The following is a 9263-nucleotide window of genomic DNA, read 5'->3' on the forward strand; positions in this document are numbered from 1 at the left end:
ATATTCCCCATCATTATTTTGTAAGTGAAGATGCATAAGTGGTCTGAAATTATGATCTTGTCTGTTCCTAACAGACTCAGGAAGAATGAATGACTTTCTTCAGGGGGCTGGTGAACTCCCCCTTATGAGTGATTAATTTGTCTAAGGCACTGTAAAGTGGGTGATGTTACATCGGACACCTGTGTTTTCTTAGCCTTCTGGATCATCCATGAGCAGAGGCGGTATTTCCTGATGCCTTGTGACAGAAGCAGTAGAGATGTCTATGGCATGGCTGAGTGAGCTTTCCTGTCTCCCTGGGAGTAGGATGTAGGGTCCACTCTGTAGAGGTCAAGGCTGCTCTCAGCAGAGCCTTGTCATTAGAGCCGAGCTACAGATAATAGCTATAATGTACTAATGAGTAGAGAGCAGTTTTGTTAAATGACAATAATGTTCATGCTTCTGGAGGAGACGCCCAAGTCATTTGTTTCCTATGTACTTGAAGTCATAGCCTGCCATGTGCGCCGAGGCCATTGAGGAAGGCCTTTCTACACCAATTTAGTTCTGTGCCCTAGTAATAACGGTCTCTAACCAGTGTCCTTAGGTACGAATGGTGATGTTGCTTCATGAGGGACTACCACACTTAAGGTACTTTGACAAATGTTTTATGATGTCAGGTATTTTTATTTCATAATGACTTTGTGATGTAGGTTTAGGACCCCACCCTACAGATGGGGAAACAAAAACTCAAGAGTATGTGAGCAACTTCCCCAGCATAATCAGAGGAATGCATCTTATCCATATAAAAAAGTATCCTTGTATCTTTTGACAATAGAACCTCAGTCTTGGGGCATGTGAGAGACTCTTCCAAATTCAGGGACATTTGAAGTAAGATTTTCTTCTTTTTTTTCTCTTTTTAAAAAAATCTAAGTTAGAAACAAGCTTGTTTCACATGTCAATCCAACCTCCTGTACCCTCCCCTCCTCCCCACCAGGTCCCCAGTCCCCCATCCAATCCCCACTCTGATCCCCAGGGAGGGTGAGGTGGATCTCAGGAGTCTGTCATTTCATCCAGGGCAGGGCCTAGGCCTTCCCACAAGAGTCCAGGCTGAGAAAGCATCCCTTATTGTGGGATGGGCACTCAAAGTCTATTTGTATGCCAGGGATAAACACTACCCAAGGCCCCATAGATTGCCTAGGCCTCCTCACCGACACCCACATTCAGGGGGTCTGGGTCAGTCCCATGCTGTCCACACAGCCATCAATCTGGGGTCCAAGAGTGAAGTAAGATTTTCATTGAAGAATTGTAAACATGAAAAAGAAAATAGAGACGTATCCTCATCAAGCCACTCTTGGAATTAAAGGTCTTTGAATGATTCCTACCTTTTTTTTTTATTGGAGGAGAGCCAAGTTCTTAATAAGCATCATGCTAAAAGAGGAACCTGGGGCTATATCTTCTGTATAGAGGCACAAGATTATTTTTATTTCAGCCTCACATGCTTACTCTCTAGTTGAATGTGCCAGTTAAGACAGAAGTAGCAAAGTACAGGAAGACTGAGTGTGTATCTCAAGCTAGAGACTGATCTACGTTGAATGGTACAATCTCATCCCTTGCTGTCCTCTGCAACAAGACTGTGGGAGTGCGCTATAGCTGGGGGAGGGGAAAAGGCGCAGGCCAGTTTATACTTTGTTACTGACTAACTCAGAATCTGGTGGCACCAACCATGTGCTGTAATCTGTTCACACTGGCTCATCAGAGCTGATCACACATTTCTTCCCCATTTTCGCCGGGTCACACTGACAGCTGGGAACTGACCACAGCAGACACTGGTGACTGCTGTGTATGGGGACGTTCTTCCCGAGAGGGGCAGTTATTGCGTGTTCACTAGCACACTGCTGCGGAGATCACACTACTGTCTACAAAATGTCTGCTCATCGTCATTCGGGGTGCATTCCCCACTGCTCCTCAGTGAGAAGGAGAACCCGTTTCCCCCATTTTTATTAGTCTTGGTATTGGGAATAACTTCGGCCCATGGAGCATAACTAGAAGTGCACTGTTATTTCCAAGTGCGCCATGTTTGCCGGCTTTTCGTTACTACAATGCAATATCTGAGCTAAGGAAGAGGTATGCAGAAAGGGCGTATTCCCATGTATAGTTCTTGAGGTTTCAGGTCAGGATCAGGTGATCCTCTGGACAACACAGCCTATGGAGGAGTTTATCATAGAACAAACCGATTCATCACACGAAGCAAAGAGCAAAGGAAGGCAGAGTCCATGTTCTAACCTTGTCCTGTAAGGACACACCTCCCATGAAACCCTGTACCCCAAAGATCCATAGCACCTCCCAGAAGCACTTCCCTGGGGACCAGGAGCCCAGGAGTCTTTAGAGCACTATAATCAGCATCCAGATATGGCACGGAAAAGTCAATGCCCGCTTCCCCCTTTCCCTCTGCCACCATATGGCATGGACCAGATCTGAAGGGAAGAGGGTATGTTGGAAAATGACAGCCAACCTGTGGACAACAGGGAATAAGTCTTACTCGAGATAATCTTGGGCTTCTTATTGCAGCATTAGTTAGGCCAAACTGATAGAATCAACATTTGGGACTTACTAGCGACCACAGGGGAGAACTGCTTACTGGCTTGATCCTAGGGTTGAAAATGAGGATGAGATATATCAATTAAGAACATTTCAGGTGAAGTCTACAAACCAGGATGAAGCTTAAACAAACTGATCACGAGAGTTCTTTTAGAGGAAAAGCATTCATGCAAGCTGAGACAATTCTCCCTGTTTCTGGGGCAGCAGGAGGCATAAGCTAAATAATAGCTTCTCCTGACTCTTTGAACTTCAGTCTCTCTCCCAATTTGAAAACTGTGAGGACCTCTTTCTTTGTTTTTAATTTAAAATAGAGACAAGCTTGTTTAATATGTTAATCCCAGTTCCCTCTTCCTCCTCTCCTCCCCTGCCCTCCACTGACTCCCTTTCTGCTCCCCAGGGAGGGTGAGGCCTTCCATGGGGGATCTTCAAAGTCTGTCATATCCTTTGGAGCAGGGTCCAGGCCCTCCCCCTTGTGTCTAGTCTGAGAGAGTATCCCTCTATATGGATTGGGCTCCCAAAGTCCATTCGTACACTAGGGACAAATACTGATCCACTACCAGAGGCCCCTGTAGACTGCCCAGGCCTCCCAACTGACACCCACATTCAGAGAGTCTAGAACAGTCCTAGATTGGTTTCCCAGCTGTCAATCTGTGGTCCATGAGTGCACCCTTGTTCAGGTCAGCTGTTTCTATGGGTTTCTCCAGCCTGGTCATGACCCCTTTGCTCATCACTCCTCCTTCTCTGCAACTGGATTCCAGGAATTCAGCTCAGTGATCAGCTGTGGGTGCCTGCTTCTGCTTCCATCAGCTAATAGATCAAGGTTCTAGGATGACATATAAGGTAGTCGTCAATCTCATTATCAGAGAAGGACATTTAAGGTAGCCTTTCCATTATTGGTTAAATTCATGCCTGGTGTCATCCTTGTAGATCTCTGGATGTTTCCCTAGTGCCAGATTTTTCTTTAAACCTATAATGGCTCCCTTCATTATGGTGTCTCTTTTCTTGCTCTCCTCTGTTCTTCCCCTGACTCAATCTTCCTGCTCCCTCATGTCCTCCTCTCCCCACACTTCTCCCCTTCTCTTTCTCCTAAATCCTTCTCCCCTCCCACATACTCCCAATTTGCTCAGTAGATCCTGTTCCTTTCCCCTTCTCTGGGGGACCCTGTATGTTTCCTAACTTCTCTGGAGTTGTGGGTTGTAGGCCGGTAGTCCTTTGCTCTGTGCTGAGGACCTCTTAATATGCAACTTTTAACACATGGGGCAAGTTGATAAATTATTAAAAAGATGAGTTCAAGCTCTTGGTTTGGTTTGTAAATAACCTTTTGTCCTTGTTACATATCATGGCTTTTTGGAGTTGATGATTTTTGGAGGACTGTCTTGATCTTCAAGGTGTCAAAGCCAGATGCTTCTGGTTCAGAAAGTCTTTGAACTAGATTCTTATTCTTGCCATGGAAACTTGCTGCGGTTGTAGATGGTGGTGGACTTGTGTGTTCTGATTTGCAGCCTCTACATTTTTATACAAATTGAGTGATTGACTTCAAGTCATATTATTTTGTAAATATATATACTACACTATTCTGATAAGTGTAATAGCCAGGAAAGCCTAAGATGTCAGGATTTTCAGATGCCTTTGGCTATCAAGGCACTGCTTGGCTATGCAAAAGGAGGACTATGCAGAAGGTTTTCTGACAGCCATCTTGTCTCCCACACAAGGAGAAGAAAACCCAGGAAAACCAAGATGCAATCCTGCAGGACATCTGGGAGCCCTCAGATACAGTGTAAATGGAGGTAAGATGTAGTAGTTATTTTTGTTTTGTTGTGACAAAAATATCTGACAACAGCAGCTAAGCGTTTATTTTGGCTTATGGTCTGAGGATACAGTCCATTGCTGGGCGCAAGTTTTAGAGGCAACAGTGTGAGGAGGCTGGTTACAGTGTATCTACTGTTGGAGTCAGTGTGTGTGTGTGAGAGAGAGAGAGACAGAGACAGAGACAGAGACAGAGACAGAGAGAATTAATCAATTCTGATGTTCAGCTGGCTTTTTCTCTTTTAAATGTAGAACCCCAGTTGAGTAGCAAAACTTATAGTATTAATCTCTCTCTCTGTATATATATGTGTGTGTGCGTGTGTGCGTGCGTGCGTGTGTGTTTGTTTGTGTGTGTGTGTGTATGAGAGAGAAAGAGAGAGAGAGGGAGACAAGAGACAGAGACAGAGACTGAGAGAGAGACAGAGAGAATTAATCAGTTCTGATGTTCAGCTGGCTGTTTGACTTTTAAATGTAGAACCCCAGTGGAGTAGCAAAATTTACAGTATTAATCTCTCTCACATATGTGTGTGTAGTCTTGTCATTTGAATTAAGTTGGGCTGTTCCCTAATTTATAAAGCAGGGACACTCTCTACTTGTCATTATTAAAAGAGATAAATGATAAGGTGTGTGCTGTCCCCTTGTCACCAGCTGCTGCCTCCTTCTGATGTACCTGCTACTGTATTCCCCGTGTCTCCCTCTCCCCCACCCACTTGGTGTAGAATGGCTTGTGAAAGGACAGTGGGAAGGGCAGTGTCCAAGTTGCTTTTCCTGTGGTGTCTTTAAAGGCACAGGAGGCTGTCGAACAGTTGTAAAAGGGGGGTTGATTGGTTTAGGCCCCAAGTGCTTTCTAGCGAGTGTTTTATGTTTTCCACACTGGTTATTATTTTGGCTGAATTCAAACAGGCAAGAAAATGGTTCTCTTTGGGAAAAGATACAACCCCAGCCATAAATACTAGGCCTGCTGCGTTCTGGGTACCTGTAGATGAAAGTTTCTGTTCTGCCTGGTCCCACAGCCGATTAGCCCCCAATAAACACACCAAGACTTATATCAATTTGTAAACTGTTTGACTAATGGCTAGGGCTTCTTACTGGCTAGCTCTCTCTTAATCGCTAACCCCTTTCTATTAATCTAAGAATTTCACTTGCTGTTGGCTTACCCGGTAATACCCCGGCATGTTACTCATTCTGTCTTTACATGGGCGTCTCTTTCGGCCTCTCTCTGCCCCTTCTCCCCAGCCTTCTTCCTGGTCTGGTATCCTCATCATCTGCCTGCCTGGCTACTGACCAATCAGTGTTTTACTCATCAACCAATAAGAGAAGCATATATACAGAAGGACATCCCCCATCAGGTACCAGAGACTGGACTTTGGGTGATGCCATCCTTGACTCTAGCATTAGGTTGGCCTCAAGAAGTATATGCCCTCCTATCTGTAGACTTGCCTCTGATGGCCCTTACAGCCCCAAAGGGTTCATCTGTCTTAATTGACACAGTGAATCTGGATACAAGAATGTATATTGCAGGATGTGGCACACTCCTTGAGATGCCCTTGTTTTGCCTGAACAAGAAGCACAGAGCTTCAAGACCACTGACTGTATCTTGGATCTCAGAGGGGATTCCAACATAGAATGGAGCCAGGGACTGAGGACAACAGAACTGGGAAGGATCTGGTGTCTCTGCTCACGCCTCTGATCATCTCTGGGTGATCATTTGGCTCCCTGCATCTCTCCTTTTTCTGGTTACAAGTGAGTGAATGGATTTCCTTACTCTCATAGAGATCAATTTCTTCGGAAAGTCTTTCCTAACAAGAGTGTGCTGGCTAGTTTTATAACACTTGACATAAGCTAGAGTCATCTCAGAGGACACCTCAGTTGAGAAAATGCCTCCATAAGATCTGTAGGGAATTTTCTTTTTCTTCTTTTTCTTTTTCAAGACAGGGTTTCTCTGTGACTTTGGAGGCTGTCCTGGAATTAGCTATTGTAGACCAGGTTGGCCTCGAACTCACAGAGATCCTCCTGCCTCTGCTTCCTGAGTGGGGGACTAAAGGCGTTTGCGCCACCACTGCCCAGAGGGAATTTTCTTAATTAGTGATTGATGGGGGAGGACCCAGTCCATTGTGGGTGGTGCCATCCCTGGGCTGGTGGTCCTGGGTTCTGTAAGAGAGCAGGCTGAGCAAGCCAGTAAGCAGCACCCCTTTGTGGCCTCTGCATCTGTAGGTTCTTGTCTTGCTTGAGGTCCTACCTGTAGGGAGAGGTATAAGTACCTGTAGCGCTGACCACGCCCATTTGTGTGTGTTCATAGGTACAGAGAACGAACCGGGGATAAAAAGAGCTAGGGGGAGGAGACTCTTTGTCTTCCGGTCTGGTTTCGGCCTGGAGAGCAGAGTGTGGACCTTTGGTTCACGACTTTCTTGGCGTCTCACATAAGTGATTTCTTCCTCAATAAAATATCATAGGGCATCCTTATTTTGTATATCTTAATATTTCTGCATTACCTACCCTTGGTGCATTTGATGTTGAGCTGTTCTGTGGAACTGTGAGTGAAATAAACCCTTTCCTTCCAAGTTGCTCTTGGCTGTGGTGTTTCATCCCAGCCATAGTAACCCTAACTGAGACAGGTAGTATCAGAGGAGAGTGTCTGCTAAGGCACTGGAGGGTCATTCAACATCTGGATTCAGACCCTGCTCCTACTGATAGCTAGTTGCGTGACTCTGGTGATCTGACTCAGCTTGCTTCTGCTTCTGTTTCTGTGTCAGTTGTGATAGCAGAGTGGCCACCGTGTGGCTCCCGGCACTCAGTAACACTGACTCATTTATGTCCAAAATCCAAACCCACAGACTGGCCTGAGCTAGATTCCTAGGTTTCCTCTTTTCTGTTCTTGACTCTGCTTCTCTTTACTACACCGAGTTTCTTTTCCTCTTCTTGTTTCCCAAGCTTCTCTCCTCCCATTTCTTTAGTTAGCCATAATGAAGATCTGTCTATAGCTCTAATTCACTATGTTTTAAAATATGTAATTTTATATGTCTTCTTTTTAATTTAAGAAGTCAAAGAGCAGGACGTTTGATATTTCCTTCAATAAAGGAAGGACACTTTGATTTGCTTTTTTTTCACAGGCTCCCATTAAATTTCTTCTGCTTGGCTCTCATCCAGTATTCCACACTGTCAAAATCATTTTAAATCCTGACACTGTTGGTTATCGGCTCTACTTTCCTCTCTGGTTTCATTGCGCCTGCCTTTTAAGCCTTCACCAAGTCCTTGACAAAGCCTACAATTTGAGACTACTCTACCAGTTATCATTGGGTTATATATACAAGCTGGAAAACTGAATCCGCAGCTTGAGTATCTCCTGCAGCTTTTGAAAACGGCTTCTCATACTCCTCCCCTGAAACCCCTACCCAGGAGGTAGGGAGTGGAGGTAACCCTGCTTCTAACAGGCTCCTAAGAGATGCTGAGTGGTGAGAGCCATAAGACCTAATGGCTCAGGCATGTCAGGATTTCATTATTTTCTCCTAAATTGAAGAAAGGCCATTGAGGGGTATGCCTGGGTTTCAGAACCCAGATTCCTTCTGTCTTACCCCTTCCACACAAGACAGGGCACCCTACTCACGGCATCCAGCCGTTATGGCCACACTCAAAACAGTGAGGAGAAAGAGGAAGAAATGGATGACTTCTCTGGTGTTCAGAATTGTGTCTCAGAAGCTGTGCTCGGCACTTTGGCTGACTCTCATCTTCTTGGCTTAAGCAGTCTCGCAAATCATGCTAACTGGAAAGAAATCTGGGAACTTCATCTTCATTTTGGGTGTCATATGCCCAACAAAAAATCCAGACAAAGAAACTATATTTCTGACATTACTTAACATCAGTATTATTACAATTGATGGGTCCCTCTAACGTCCCAGCTGGGAGTTTGTTATCTAATCCCTACTATGTGTTAGACAGTTAATAAAAAAGCTCTGAATTTCATGTCATCTTGCCTATGGCGGCTATTATTTCTTTTCGTTTCACAGCTCAGGAAATGTACTCTTAGAACAGTTTTAGTGGTTTTCATGAGACTCTGTAGAAACTAGATCCCCACACTCAGTCTGCAAAGCCCAGACTCCTCCTGGTGTATCATTCAATTTTGCACATGTGTTTGTAGATGGGCCTTCATTCAGGACGCACTAGGTATAGCATAACCACAAAGGTCTTCACCAGAGACATAGAGGTTTATTTGACTCTCATGTCTGTAGATCTGCTGGAGATACCCTCTCGATACAGGTGGATCTGCCCCATGGTTCCCTCATCTTTGCAACCATAGACTCACTGAGGTGCAGCCTCCCCAGGCACAAAGCAGAAGACTCACTTTGTGCCTCAGCTTTGACACGCCCATTGTCACTACTTTGCTAAAGGAAGACACAGGCTAACCCTTCACAGTCAGGCAGAACACTGCTCCAAGGAGAGAACCAATATCTGGAATATTCTGGTCCAACCAAGGTGTCCAGGTAGGTGCAATGCAGTTAAAAAACAACAAAAACAAAAAACAACCCCCCCCCACAAGAGCTGAAAGCCAGGAACCCCGAGCTCTGTTCTCAGTTCATGCATGAAAGACCTATGTGACTTTGTACCAAGGACAATCTCTTTCAGGTCCTTGGGTCTGTTATAGAGATCTCTTAAGATCTATTGAAACGCCGGGCGGTGGTGGCGCACGCCTTTAATCCCAGCACTCGGGAGGCAGAGGCAGGTGGATCTCTGTGCGTTCGAGGCCAGGCTGGACCGATAGCCCCCGAAACAATACAGAGAAACCCTGTCTCGTATAAACCAAAAAAAAAAAAAAAAAAAGATCTATTGAAACTTTCCATTGAGAAACTGTAGCATACCAAACGAGTCAGAGGCTAGCAGATGGCCCA

At 45.1% G+C, this 9263-nt stretch overlaps 1 long non-coding RNA gene across 1 annotated transcript; it reads left to right on the plus strand.

Annotated features, from left to right (window-relative positions):
* Positions 1-741: 741 nt before the first annotated feature.
* LOC121133733 lies at positions 742-8334 on the plus strand. The gene is made up of 3 exons (XR_005870708.1): positions 742-864; positions 4287-4361; positions 7491-8334. It is a non-coding gene; the product is annotated as an uncharacterized LOC121133733 (long non-coding RNA).
* Positions 8335-9263: the final 929 nt, after the last annotated feature.

The sequence above is a fragment of the Mesocricetus auratus genome, unplaced genomic scaffold (genome assembly GCF_017639785.1).
Source record: "Mesocricetus auratus isolate SY011 unplaced genomic scaffold, BCM_Maur_2.0 Super-Scaffold_100023, whole genome shotgun sequence".
Lineage (NCBI taxonomy): Eukaryota > Metazoa > Chordata > Mammalia > Rodentia > Cricetidae > Mesocricetus > Mesocricetus auratus.